The sequence below is a fragment of the Maniola jurtina genome, chromosome 21 (assembly GCF_905333055.1).
Source record: "Maniola jurtina chromosome 21, ilManJurt1.1, whole genome shotgun sequence".
NCBI classification, from domain to species: Eukaryota; Metazoa; Arthropoda; class Insecta; order Lepidoptera; family Nymphalidae; genus Maniola; species Maniola jurtina.
The window spans coordinates 2,558,118-2,573,570 of NC_060049.1; the positions used below are offsets into that span (position 1 = coordinate 2,558,118).

General features: G+C 37.7%; 1 protein-coding gene across 1 annotated transcript in view; it reads right to left on the reverse strand.

Moving 5' to 3' along the window:
• Positions 1-15,453, reverse strand: part of LOC123876449 (protein kinase C and casein kinase substrate in neurons protein 1) — a 107,067-nt gene that overhangs the window by 90,738 nt on the left and 876 nt on the right. The gene's annotated exons all lie outside the window — the stretch shown is intronic.

The window sequence follows — 15,453 nt, forward strand, 5'->3', positions numbered from 1 at the left end:
CTATACATGTTATTCAATAACGCGGTAGGTACGCCGGACAAAAGGACAATGTGTCGATTCATCGGGCACCGTTCCCGTCTCCCCAGCGAGTATGACCCTAGACCGCTGTGATATAGCGCGTGACCAGAACGTACAATAGTTCTGCATGATTAGAATTAACAGTCAGTTAGTATTAACATACGTAAACTACATCAATAGAATTTAGATAGATAGAGACAGATAGAGACTTTATAGCATACAAAACAAGAAAAAACCAAGACGAAACAAGAAACTATAAACGAAAAACAAACTAAAAATATTAGAATACAACACTATTGTAATAAATAAGTTGTTACAAATAAATGACTAGAAAATCGCAAACGCGTAATTATAATTAAGTAGTTTATTAGTTTTTAGGGTTCCGTACCTCAAAAGGAAAAACGGAACCTTTATAGGATCTCTTTGTTGTCTGTCTGTCTGTCCGTCCGTCCGTCGTGTCTGTCAAGAAAACCTAGGGTACTTCCAGTAGACCTTCCCAGACCACCCACCCAGTGCCAGACCTTCGTTATTTTATAAAAGCTGAAAGCTCCTTTGCGTATTGTCCCCAAAACAGGGAGGAACGATCAGCGACTATGAAGTTTGGATCATTGTGGCTTTGGGAGATTCTTTTATAAAATAACGAAGTCTGGCATGAGCTGGCTCTCTCTCTATAAGTCTCTGCTTGGAAGATTCTTATTTCTACGTTTTTTTTTCGCTTCTAATGTCGCTTTAGAGGAGACCGACTAAAAATCCGACTGACTAGTGCCTTCTTACATATACCTTCTTATATATACCTTCTTAAATATATTATAATATATAGTATAATGTGCGACGCTGTACCTAGTGCGTAAATGGTCTATCTAGATTCTAGGCACGCTACTAAATAGTTCAGTGTTATGTTTCACAGTGGAAGTAATTTTAGTATCGAGACATTCTAGTCTAGTCATTATGGATATTGAGCACTAAGCTTAACGTTACATTCTAATGAAATTCCATTCCTGCCTTCGATTGCGAAAGTAGACTTTGATGTTCGACGTGCGTTTGATGTAAATAATAACAATGCTGTTAACATATTTCATTTTATAAGCCGATATATATACATACATATAAATTATCAGTATGAGAGGAAACCCATGCTCAGTAGTGAGCCGGCGATTACGATCATATAAGTTATTGGGATTCTAAAAAAGTGAAGAATGCTGCACCTAGGCCATATTTTACGACACGATGTGAAGTTCCTAAGCCCTTCAGCCAATTCTGCGGCAAAATCGCACGATGAAATTTCACAGTGCGCGCTTACCCTTAGTGGATAAGAAACAATCTCCCCAAATGGCTCCACAAACTTCGGGAGACCTCAGCAAACTTGGTCGTTCGATCAATGCTAATATTTAACTAACAGCACCCAACTTCCGACATGTACACAGAATATAAACATTGTATAATCATTTTTGAGTAACTTTCTTACCTATTTTAAGCATTCAATGAAATATTAAACCGACTTCAATAAAACGAGGATGGTGATTAGTGATGAAGACAGTGCGATGGTTTAGTAAACTAGCATTTTTTTTAATTGGCGCTTGTCTGCAATGATACTTGGTGGTAAGTGATAATGCAGCTTAAGGTGGAGCGCGCTTGCCTAGAAGAGGCCTATTCACTCTTGACTTGAAGGTACCCATCCATCCATCATCCTGTATGCGTTCACAGCTGGACATAGGTTTTTTTGGATATCGCGCCACGTGGTTACACGATCATCTCATGTAATTATTCAAGCTTGTTTTGACAATTTTGAGTAACTCTTATAATCTTAGTAACCTGTTAATAGTAATAATTAAATTTGTATAGTCCACGCGGACGAAGTCGCGAGCATAGGCTAGTATAAATAAGCCTTAAGTAGTTAATTCTATGCTAACAAGCGTTACTTCCAAAAGTTCCGTTATAACCAAACATACTATACCAATACTTAGTAATTATATAGGAAAAGAAAACCTATTCCATATTCATAGAACCCCGAACACAAGGTTAATATTAATCACCGCGCAAGTAGGCTTGAAGTACCGGAAATACAGTCTAATTCACTCTTTCACTTGATCGCGACGTTCTAATACCAAAATACATGGCCCAAGATCCCTGTGTCACCAGACGTTACTTACTGAGAAACGATATTTTTTTCTCAGATACAACTTAGCCCTTGACTGCAATCTCACCGCGACGTAAGTGATGATGCAGTCTAAGATGGAAGCGGGATAACATGGAAGGGGTATGGCAGTTTTTATAAAACGCCCACCTCTTTGGTTTCTATACGGCATCGTGCCGGAACGCACAGCTTTGCCGGTAACTAGCCACGGCCGAAGCCTCCCACCAGACCAGACCAAAAATGTTTGTAATATGTAATAGTAAGTATAAGTAGTATAATAAATTACATAAGTTAGCAGATATGCGTACGTTAATAATACACACTAACACTACTCTATCCCACACATTTTGCTGCCCAGAAAATAAGTAACGTCTGGCGGCCCCGGGATCTTGCTCTAACATAGTTGTCTGCATACAACAAGTTTGCTGGGACTGGCCGCTGACCATTAAAATACCTCAACCCACGCATGGGATTAGCACAACCGGTTTTAAGATCTATTACCATCCGCAAAAGTCCACTTTCCTTTATCCCCAGCTCGACTGGATTGTACACCATATCTGAGGTAACAGGTATGAATTTATATGGAAGATGTAATGTCATATTTCGTTATGATTTATAATCGAAAAGACCTTGAGCATCCTTGAGAAGATCTTTTTGTAATCAATTTCACATGTACATATATGTATGTATATCTATTTACCTAATAATTACCAAATGCAATTTGATCCCAGTTTGATATATTGTGTATAAGTAACCAGTGGCGTGCACAGGGTTTAAAGCTAGGGTAGGCATTAAGGTATGAACTTATTTTCTGGCAGGTTATAATGGAAAATAAGTGTTGATTTATCACAACTAGGGTAGGCAGTACTTTTATACCTCTATGAGCTGCACGCCACTGTAAGTAACCTACGTCGTTCTCTAGGTCTTTGACTATATCCATGCAAAAATCACGTCGATATTAAAAGGACAAACCAATAAATATGTTACACACTTCCGCACTTATAATATTAGATAGTGGTACATTCCACTATGGTCTTCCTGTCTCCATTTTGAACATTCTATTCATAACTAGTAGTCCCATTACCCAACTAGTCTTATGCTAGAAGTAGGTACAGGTCGAGTGAGACGTTAAACCATTGAGTTCAGATCATCGCTTGAAAATCTTTATCCCCGTCAAAATCGACAAATTCATCAAGTTTTCGCGATTTTAGGACATTTTGGCATAAAAATGTATTAGAAAGCTTTGTGAAAATCTCGAGAGTTTTAAAGTACCTCTTTGAACTACCTTGGGTTTGACAATATAGATTGCTTCACTTGAGTAAGGAAATCCCTTGTGTTGAGGGTCTCTTCAACTTACAACGTTGTGGATATAATTCCATATAATACAGTAGTATGTCATCTAATCCTACAGTTTCGTGCAGTCTATCCTTAAAGCATTTGAAGTAAAGATTTTTCAGAGTAAAAAAGTAACTTTAGCGCGCTCCCCGGCCCTTCCATACAAATGCATTTAGTTCGGTTTTCATTTGAATAGTAACCAAACTTAATGAAATTGAAGTGAAAACCTCTTGTGAAAAAGCAAGGCAGTTTTTAGTGCTTACGATTTGGTTAAATTGTTTAAGTTTTGTATAAAGCCGAATAGTTTTAAACTGAAACATTTCAAGCAGATTGAATGCCTCAGATAACTATTGGAGTATTGAACTGCATTCTTGGTTTCCCGGCATTCGAGTAGACAAGAATGCTGTACTAAGTTGCTACAAGGTATTAGGTTTGAGATGTAGAGTGATAGAAGTTTTGCATAGTCGTCCTTACTTGTTAGTAAGGTACAGGCAGCAACAAAGCTAGGTTTGTCCCGCCAGTACTTGAAGCGATTATGAGCGGGGGCAAACCTAGTTTTGTTGCTGACTGTTCTATTTTGGTGTTGCTACAATATTGAGGGTTCTATGATTTCAAAGCAAATTACTCAAAAGTGGCAAAGTACTTAATTCTGTTCAACAATCTATCAACTAAATTGACAGGTTTAAATCTAGTGATATCCTTTTCCACAGAGAGGATAATGAAAGACATAGCAATATATTTAGACATATCATTGCAGGTTTCCTCACGATATTTTCCTTCACCGTTAAAGCAAGTGATATTTAATTACTAAATTAATGTACCTAAACGCACATAACTCCGAATCAAGTCTTAATTTGTTCTAATTTCTAAACTGTTTTGATATAATTCAGTATATCAATAAAATCAAGGCTGGTTAATGATAATAGTGTATTACTTAATATTATAACATTCTGCTCATTGAAACAGAACACCCGTGGACAATGGTGTAACATAAGATTATATTTAATGCGTTGTGTGCAGTAATATAATTCGATCCGACATTCAATATGGGGATCTTAAAAATATCAAGTTTCAAAACGACAAACAACTGTCATGTTATGAATGTTTCTTTTTACACGACTGTACAAAAAGGAGTGTAATGTTTTCAGGGTTCGTATAAGTACTATGTGAGTTGCTTTATTCCACCATAACTTCTAAATTCCTGAATTTGAATCCAGATTTGGATGTATGGGGTATCGTTAGAATCCTAACATCGTCATTCTGAATGAGTCTGGCTATAATTAAAAACCGGATGATTGCGAGTCGGACTTGCATACGAAGGGTTCCGTACAACGATTTTTTTTTGTGATGTAACCACAAATTCACGGTTTTTGGATTTTTCCCTATAATAAGACCTACCTACCTGCCAAACATGATTCAAGGTCATCAAAATCGGGCCAGTAGTTTAGGCGCTACGGTGGAACACACAGAATCTGGATCCAAATTACATACATACATACATCGACTGTTAAAATCATAACCCTTCCTTTTGGCTTTGCCGTAGTCGGGTAGTAAATGAAATAGAAATAGTCGAGAAATTCTTACAGTAGCAGCAGTTGAGCAGGCAATTTCAAGCTTGCTTAAATATGTATATCTCTGGAAATTCTCAAAGGAATAACAACTTCAAATGGTTTCTTCAAGTGTTTTCGATGTGCAGAAATCTTTGTAGGTACATCTTTTAGGGGTCCGTACTCAAAAGGCGCAAACGGGACCCTAATACTAAGCCTCCGCTATCCGTCCGTCTGTACATCCGTCAGCGTCAACGGGCTATATCTTATGAACCATAATAGGTATGGAGTTGAAATTTTCACAGATTATGTATTTCTATTGCCACTATAATCCATACTAATATTATAAATGCGAAAGTGTGTCTGTCTGTTTGTCTGCTACCTTTTCACGGCCCAACAGTTTAACCGATTCTGACGAAAGGTACAGAGTTAGCTCATATCCCGGGGACGGACATAGGCTACTTTTTATCCCGGAAAATCAGCGAGTTCCCACGGGATTCCTAAAGACCCATCCGCTCAACCGATTTGTATGAAAGGTACCGAGGTAGCTTGCGTCCATGTTATTGATATAGACAACTTTATATCCCGGAAAACCAAACAGTCCCACGGGATCTTCAAAAACCTACATCCACGCGGACGAAGTCGCGGGCATCCTCTAGTAACAAATATGTTATAAAAATTTCAACATGGCCACCATGAAAATTAAAAAGGGTTATTTCTTGTAGAATGGTACGAAACCCTCCGTGTGCGAATTCGACTCGCTTTTGACCGGTTTATATTTATAATTTTTGGAATCCGTTTCGATTACGATCAACGGATAAGCATGAAGTCCGAAGGTCGCTGCACGGACGTTTATATTTCGAAACACTGAAAATAATGATAACTAAACGAAATTATACGCTACCGGGCAAATGTTTTTCAACAGTTGAAAATTTTAATGCATTTAAAATGTAGCTAATTATCGTTTAACGTCGGATATCGGTGTAAAAGGGAACTGTTTTTGCGAATTGAAAAACAACAGTTTGTGCAATAATGTTGTTATTTGTGCTGAATACACATCGAACACCCGTATACATATAATATTATTTTATATTAATACATACTTAAATAATATTATAAAGGCGAAAGTTTGTATGTGTGTGTGTGTGTGTGTGTGTGTGTGTGTGTGTGTGTGTGTGTGTGTGTGTGTGTGTGTGTGTGTGTGTGTGTGTGTGTGTGTGTGTGTGTGTGTGTGTGTGTGTGTGTGTGTTTGTTACTTCTTCACGCAAAAACTACTGGACGGATGCTTCTGTTGCGGTCGAAAAATCATCTTTTAGATACTCAAAAAGGTTTTACTTTAACTTCCCACCGAGGCCCATCGGTTTTATTCATTGTAAATAAGAACTGACTATTATCCCTAATTGAATACATCGAGATTAGCTGCGGACTCCCGCGGAATCCATATTTTGAAGGCTATGAAGTACATAGCGGAAAATCGCCGTATTTCACAAATGTCTTTTTTTCGGTTTAAACCGGTTTTTATTTGCTTCCAGGATAGGAAGGCACTTTAGGCACTCGCACCGTAACACGTGGATTTCTTTTTACTAAAATGCAATAACAAGACTTGCCCGATTTTGATGCAAAATTGATTTATCTTGAGAGATATATTCTATCACAAGATGAATATTGTGATGAACAAAATAAGGAAACTAAACATAATTTCTCACGTCTAAAGTCACAATTTAAGAAAAAATGGATTGAGTCACATAAAAAGGCTCATACTTTCATTCAAAAGAATGATGAATGGTTAAAAGGAACATACGAAATACCGAGACCTAAAAAGCTTTCTTCTGGTAGACCATCAAAGTCGTTTGAAGATTCAAGTGAGAGAAGTAAACGCAGACAAACACTCAAAATGCGTAGCACTATAGAAACAGACCACAAAACTTTATATTGAGTTGTATCCCTGGCACCCTATGTCTCCAACAATGCATAAAATCTTAATACATGGTGCAACTGTAATGGATCATGCACTTCTGCCTATTGGATTACTATCCGAAGAAGCAGCAGAGGCACGAAACAAACATTTTCGCCAGTATCGGTAAAATTTCGCAAGGAAATGCTCAAGGGAGCAATGCAATTATGACGGCCTTAATAGGTTGTTGCTAAGTTCGGATCCATTAATATCGAGCATAAAGCCAAAACCTAAAAGAAAAAATGTGCCTCATAGCAAAGAAGCGTTGGAAATGCTTATTTCCGCTGAACTCAACACAGCAGAATGTCCTCATGAGGAATCTGAACCGGACCATCTTGACAAGGATGAATTGAGCTCTAGCTCTGGTGAAGACACTTGCGATTGATCTGAATCACACTATGTTTATTTTTGTATTTTACCATTGCATCTTTATTTTCTTAGTTTTTGTTTTTATATTTTCTTAATTTATCATAATCACGATTTTAATTTACTATTATAGTTTTAGTGTTTTTAGTTTTTTACTATGTTTTATATAGAAATAAAATCTGTTTTGGCACTTTATGGAATTATTTGTTTTTCGCGTCAAAAAACGTTTGTTTCTCCTTCGCGGTAAAACTACTGAACCGATTTGGCTGAAATTTCGAATGAATATAGATTATGCCCTGGGTTAGCACATAGGTTACTTTTTATCTCAGAAAATCCATGGTTTCCATATGATTTAAATCAGAATTTCGACAAACAGGATTTAAAACCAAAATATACGCAAGCGGGGTCGCGGGCATCAGTTAGTTTTAAAAAATAAGTTCCCAAAATACTAAAAAATATAATTTAACCTATTTACAACACATATATGGGAGAAAATAATATTGGCCGCCTAATTCCTGGATCTGCCCCACTGTGCGGCGTGAAGTACTGCTTGACCTTGTTAAGAATGCCTAGTTTTTTTGCGGCGGTCTTAGCTTTGGCTTCGATGGATCTTCCGAAGTTGATGTTAGCCGAGACGTCGAGACCTAGGAGATCAATGTGGTCAGTGATGTTAATAGATATATTCCGGAAAGTGGGAGTCAAGGTAAAAGGACTCCGTTTTGCTGTAAGTAGACACGCCTGCGTTTTGGTAGCGTTAAACTCTACCAAATTGGCATCGCCCCAATCTGAAACGTATTTCAGGGTAGAGTTTAGCCGCAGTACCATTGCCTCCCTGAGTTCATTGATCTCAGAACTACTAGCGCGTGGACTGGATATGTATCTCTCCATTACTGTGCTGTCGTCCGCGTACCCAACGATTCCGGGTCGTAGCAGATCGTTTATATGCAGCAGAAAGAGAGTAGCGGAGAGAACAGACCCCTGAGGAACACCGGCATTAGTGACCATGAGTTCAGACGAGCAGCCATCAATAACTACTCGGAAGGATCTTTCGTTCAGGAAGTCAGATATCCAGTCGCACAAGCTCGAAGGAAGACCGTATGCCGGAAGTTTGCTAAGAAGGCTGTCACGCCAGACCCGGTCGAAAGCCTTAGAAATATCAAGAGAGACAGCTAGTGCCTCTCCATGCTTCTCTATGGCCTCACCCCAGACATGGGTGGCATACGCTAGTAGATCTCCGGCAGACCGCTTCTGGCGAAACCCATATTGACGGTCTGAGAGAAGGTCGTTGATCTCCAGGTATGCCAGGAGCTTCGTATTTATTATGCGCTCCATGCTCTTGCAGAGTATGGAGGTGATGGCAATAGGTCTATAATTCGCCGGGTCAGCACGACTGCCTTTTTTCGGCACAGGTTGTACGTTAGAGATCTTCCAGGATTTGGGAACTCGAGCAATAAAATGCTAATCTGAATGAAAATATTTCTGAATTCTGAATGATCTCTATAAAACCATTGAATTCCATTTGGAATGGAGTTCAATCGAATCTTTTCAAACCGAGTTCAATTTAAGAAAAAGCATACAAATTCAAGTGAATTAACATACAAATTCAATAAAAAATTAATTACAATTTAATTTGATAACTCAAGCCCAAAAAAACATAATCAATGGAATCAATCTCCCATTTTCCGTATATCAACAAGCTATTCAAAGATTACAGATCTTTTTCAAGCTAGTAAACTCAGATGTGTTACGTATCTGTGGCCATCAAAAAAAAAAAAACAAAAATAATTGTAATAAAACAGCTGCTATAGCCTTTGCATGAGCCATCAAGGCAAGAAATCCGTATCTATAGGTTTCCGGAAATCATTACGGAATACGGGTTTACGGCCGCACGACCGGACGGCGAGGCATTCGGTCCAATTTCTAAGCGCTTCCGGAAATAGTTCGGATTGCAAGAGCCGCAGCGGCGCGTGCTTCCACAATTTACGATGTTTTTGAACGGGAATGCATTATTCTACTGGTTTCCGGTACAATCGGCACGGTCATCGCGCCTTATCCTTGCATTCTCTAATTTACCATTTCGCAAGACTTAATTAGTGCAACTCCAGTCGCTTTTGAGATTTCTAACCGGTTATTTCGTAATCGTAATCGACGAATTTATATCAGACTTCACACACCTTTGAGAAGGTTATGGAGAACTCTCAGTAGTTTATAATACCAAGCAATCCTTGGAAGCAATACTCTGTGCCTTAAAACGATCGTCTAGTCGTAAATTTTCATACAAAAAGCGATAACGTTTTTCTCCCCGTAAATGTAGTCAAATTTTTAGAAATATTGTAGATATAATGGAGAACTATGCTTACAAACAAAAATACTAAAAAAATAAAACGTACGAGCCTAGATTAAGGTGTACTGAATCCATAACTTGAAATTTAAAAAACCCCCAACACAAAAACCTCTATAAGAAAACTAGAAAAGAGCTGATAAGTTTCAAACGGTTCAACCGATTTTCTTCGATTATAGCTAAGAACACTCTCGAGCAAGCCACCATTCAAACAAAAAAAACTAGATTAAAATCGGTCCATTCGTTTAGGAGCTACGATGCCACAGTCAGATACACAGATACACACGTCAAACTTATAACACCCCTCTTTTTGGGTCGGGGGTTAAAAATTTACTAATTTTGTAAACGTATGGGGGCTGTGTTAGAGACGTTATCTCCCCGAAACAATATTTCAAGAATCAAAATGCAGGCAAATGCCCACTGGGATTTGAAAAAAATTACTAAGCATTTAATAGATACCTAAGTGAATAGCAGCCATAATCCAATCTGCGCTAGTGGAAAGGGCGCAGCGCGACCTTGCACGGATAATGTGACCAATTCCCAAATACCATAATGCCCCGCTATCTAGGGCATGCCATTGTTTGCCGCCTTGACCGAGGCTTAGCGGATAAAATGATATTGCTTATCTGTCTGGCTATCTATTGCTGCATATATGCGGCCTCTAATTATTGAGAAATACCAATAGAGTGAACTGGAGTGAGGGAGCTCGCGATTTCATCCTGAATCGACATCTATCTAATATTAGGCTAAGGGTGACTTGAAATCCATGGATGTAGTCACACTATCTATACTAATATTATAAATGCGAAAGTGTTTGCCCATCTGTCTGTCTGTCGCTGTGTTTTCACGGCTCAACCGTTGAACCGATTGTAATTTTGGTACAGAGGTAACTTACGCCCCGGAAATTGACTCCGGAAACTATTTATCCCGGAAAAGCAAAGAAAAGCAAAGCAAAGTTCCCATGGCATTTAAAAAACCTAAATCCACGTAGACGGAGTCGCGGGCATCATCTAGTAATATTATAAAGGCGAAAGTATGTGTGTTTGTTTGGTACTCTTTCGCGCAAAAACTACTCGAGGAATTCGGCTAAAATTTTGAATAGAGATAGATTATACCCTGGATTTAACACTTAGGCTACTTTTTATCCCGGAAAATCAACGAGTTCCGATGCATGCAGGAAAAACCAGCCACAAAGAAAGCAATACGCACCATAGCGAATCTGCGGATTATAGCAAATTAAGCTTTAGGTTCCTAGTTTATTGACTTCCGCAAAATAACCGCCTGCTCTTATACAAGAATATCTCTATACAACATGGGGTTATTCAAGGGGCGGACCATCCTGAATTCGCGTTTGGTGCTGCAAGTATTCACTGACGGCGGTAATCACTTAACATCAAGTGACCCGCCAGCTCGTTTGCTCGCTATTTTTATTAAAAAAAAAAAAGAGTTAAGTTCAGTCGATGTATAGTAAACTAATTAAAGCACATGTTAAACAAGACCTTGAACTAAGCCACATGTGTGTGATGTCACGGTAAACTCATGCCAAGGTTGTTGAAGAATTTTTATTAAACCTAACTAGCATGCCTACCTACTTGTTTAACAGGTATTTTAAATATAAATCTTAGGAGGATTTTGTCTTATTTCATAGACTTATTTCATAAACTTATTTCATAGACTTATTTCATAGACTTACTAGATGATGCCAGCAACTTCGTCCGCGTGGATTTAAGTTTTTATAACTCCCTTGGGAACTCTTTGACATGTATGTAACCAGTAGGTAAACACGTCACATTTTACGAGCGCTGTTAGCATGCAGTTATCTCATCTCTTCAATCTCTAATCCCGATCATTAATCATACCTCGCATCGCACTTTACTTGAATTTATAACTGAAAATTTAAATAAACCCCCGACACAAAAACCTCTATAAGAAAACTAGAAAAGAGCTGATAACTTTCAAACGGCTGAGCCGATTTTCTTCGATTATTTATACCTAGCTAAGAACACTATTGATCAAGCCACCTTTCAAACAAAAAAACTAAATTAAAATCGGTCCATTCGTTTAGGAGCTACAATGCCACAGACAGATGCACAGATACACACGTCAAACTTATAACACCCCTCTTTTTGGGTCGGGGGTTAATAAAATAAGTACTGTTGAATTTTATTTTTAGAAATTCTCGTCAGTTATTTCCCATCCAATTAAAAAAATCTCAATAATATTGTGCCTAGGTAGGTGCTAGGTATTGAGAGATTGCTAATTATGAAGTGGTCATAGTTTAATATGTAACCAGTAGGTAAACACGTCACACTTTACGAGCGCTGTTAGCATGTAGTTATCTCATCTCTTCAACCTCTAATCCCGATCATTAATCATACCTCGCAAGGTGCACTTTGCTTGACGTTATAAAACATTTTAAGAGCTATTTTTTTGTCTATAAAACTGTTTATGTCACTATGTTTTAAGTTTTTTCCTTTAATAAGTATTTAAATATTATTACTAGGTGATACCCACGACTTCGTCCGCGTGGGTTAAGGGTTTTTTAAGAATGCCGTGGGAACTCTATGATTTTCCGGCATAGATTATACCCTGGATTAACACATAGGTTACTTTTATTTCGGAAAATCAATAAGTTCCCACGGGATTTTTAAAAACATCCACGGGAACGAAGTCGCGGACATCAGCTAGTAAATAAATAAAATGAAAAGATGTAAGTATTAAGTACATATAAGTATGTATTTAATCCACAAGTCTATATGTATATGTACATGGTCACGGCGGAAACGATAAGACTTCTTACGCCATAGGTACTCCATATGACCTAATCGATTATTTTCTCATTAGTTATACGGATAGGTATTCAAAAACTGGATTCTGGTATTGAAACTACGTCGCAATACCATTTAAGGCTAATTGAAAGACGAATAAACTATACGTTACTTAAGAACACAGTGATGTTATAAAGTTAAAACAAGTGTAAATTAAAAATTTTCAACACCCCCGACAAATCATTTTCAAATAAATAATTATGTATAATGTATATCTAGGCAACGTCCATCTTGACAGCTTGACATTATTTTGTCAATTGACACTTGAATATTATGAACCTAAGGGTTATCTAACCTTTTTTTCTACAAGAAAACTAGAAAATAGCTGAAACTTTTAAACGGCTGAACCAATTTTTTTGGATTATAGCTAAGAACACTCTCGATCAAGCCACCTTTCAAACAAAAAAAAGTAAATTAAAATCGGTTTATTCGTTTAGGCGCTACGATGCCACAGACAGATACACAGATACACAGATACACAGACACACAGATACACAGATACACACGTCAAACTTATAACACCCCTCTTTTTGGGTCGGGGGTTAATAAAACAAAAAATGATATGCTCCTAGGTAATTGAAACTTTTATTCAATAAAAGTAGTTACTTTCTTACTTAACTATGTATTATTATACTATACTAGTCGTACGCTGGCTATACACGATCAAGTTTACTGTCAAGTTTGCAGCGGACTTGAAGCGGCGCGTCCAGTCAACTGATAGCCAAACACCGTGAATTATGCCATCATACACACTCATATAGCCATACACCGCCATCAAGTTTATAGTCCACTCCAAACTTGATCATGTATTTCCAGCGTTATTGCCGTGTGTCTTGCAAACAAAATAATTTATTCAGTCTGTAAACTTTTCCAGAATTTGTACAACCCGACATTAAAAACTTTTATATCATATTCGGAATTTTTGAAGTTTTAAAGGTCTTATGCAACGCTCCATGGTTCACAAAAAACAGTGAAGTGCATGCATACACAGAATTCCCCACAGTAAAGGAGGAAATAGACAGATCACTTGAGGCCTACAAACAGAGACTTGAGGGTCATAAAAATAGCCTAGCAGTCCAACTTCTGGATGCCAGTTACAGCACGTTCCGCCTTAAGAGGACAAGATTAGCCAGCATATAGTAATACTTCATCTTGAAGGGATGTACATTGCTGGATGTGCAAAGCCTAAACTGTTAAAAATGTATGGTCCTCAAATCTGTTTATAGTCAAGTCAAGGACTGATCGCAGATGGAAGAGATAGGAAGAGAAAAAAAAAAAACTTCGGAATTTACGTTTTTTAACTGTCCAAGAACATCTCGAGGTAAACGAACTTCAATCTCCCGTAATAAAACTGCATTTGGCAATGGTATGGAATCTTTAGCTTCTTTAGGCGTTCCCGTGGTATTTTTAGGCGTTTCCGTAGGACAAACTTGGTCCACCAATGTTGTCATTTTCATTGAACGGATAAAGTTCTCCCGTTTGAAAAGCCTCTTTAATAACAGATGAAGAATTAATTGTTGACATAGAATTAATTGTCTCCAAAGATTTCTGAAGAACAATTGGGAAATTAGCCCTTTGCAGTTTTTGCCGTTTTCCGACGCCATTCGGAAACATTGTGTAACCAATAAGCTCAACGGTTGAGGAGCAAACTGATTTCCGAAAGGTTGGCGGTTCAAACCCCACCCTTTGCACTATTGTCGTACCCACTCCTGTCACAGCTTTGCGCTTAGTTGGAGGGCAAAGGGGAATATTAGTCATGATTAGCATGGCTAGTAATAATTAATCTTTTAAAAAAAACAATCTTTTAAGGGTTGGTTTATTAAAACATCTTCAGGTTGTAGTCGAGGGGTGTGAATAGCGGCCAGTATAATACCATTGTTCCTACATAATTGACTCAACGCTAATACTAATTAATTGAGAAAAATGAGCATCCATAAAAAGGATGACTGGCAATGGATTTAACGATTTTGCCAGATATGGATAGAAAATATTTTTTATGTATTAGAAAGTGTCCCTAGTCATCCAATCAGTTTCATTGTAGTTCCTTGCCCAGTGATCTGGCATATTTATTAAAATGGAATAAAATATTTATATGGGAACAGGACTAAGGGTGGAGGTATAGTGCCATCGGCTGATATAGTTAGTAAAACACTCTTTTTCATTATTTGCTGTGTGGCTGTACTCTTGTAGTGAGCCCTTTCTAACAAACACTTCTTTTCCTTGGGGTGATAGAGAAAAACCTACATATTTCATCACAGTTGAAATACTCTTCTACCATCCTTTATGACGTCTAGCAAATTGTTAATCATCAGACACTGTCTAATTTTGGCAAAGCAATTTCTGTTGTTATGTTATTAAAAGAGCCCTGCAAGAGGACTCCTTCTTAATAATTCGATCAGAAACTTCAGGATGGCGTCCAAGAAATCCAGGCTTGTCATTTTTGAACTTAAAATCTCTCTATATTTTTAGCTAATTTTGGAATCGAGTCTATGACCAAAGATCTTGTTACTGAAAACCTGAGATCTGACATGTCTAATATCCATTTTACAATCATAATTTCTTCTTCAGATTTGAATAATTTAAGTTTTTTCGGACTACCTATGACTCCAGGATTAGTATGTTTTGTTTAATGTATCTCTCATTGTCATAGATGGAATGCCATATATTTTTGCTGCTCCTGTTATGGTCAATTTTTTTATTTTTACCTCATGTAAGGCTTTATTGAAAATTTCGTGATCATATTGACACCGTTTCCTAGGTATGATATTTACCTGAAACAATGACCACACTGTGGGAAAGATACCTAAGAAGAACAACCCCAACTTTAGATCAATTCCATCTTTTTGGTGGCTGAGTGATGAACTACAAGTTCGAATAAGTCTTGGCCTTGCCTTTTGAAGAGCATCTGACGAGTTTCTCATCCACTTTTC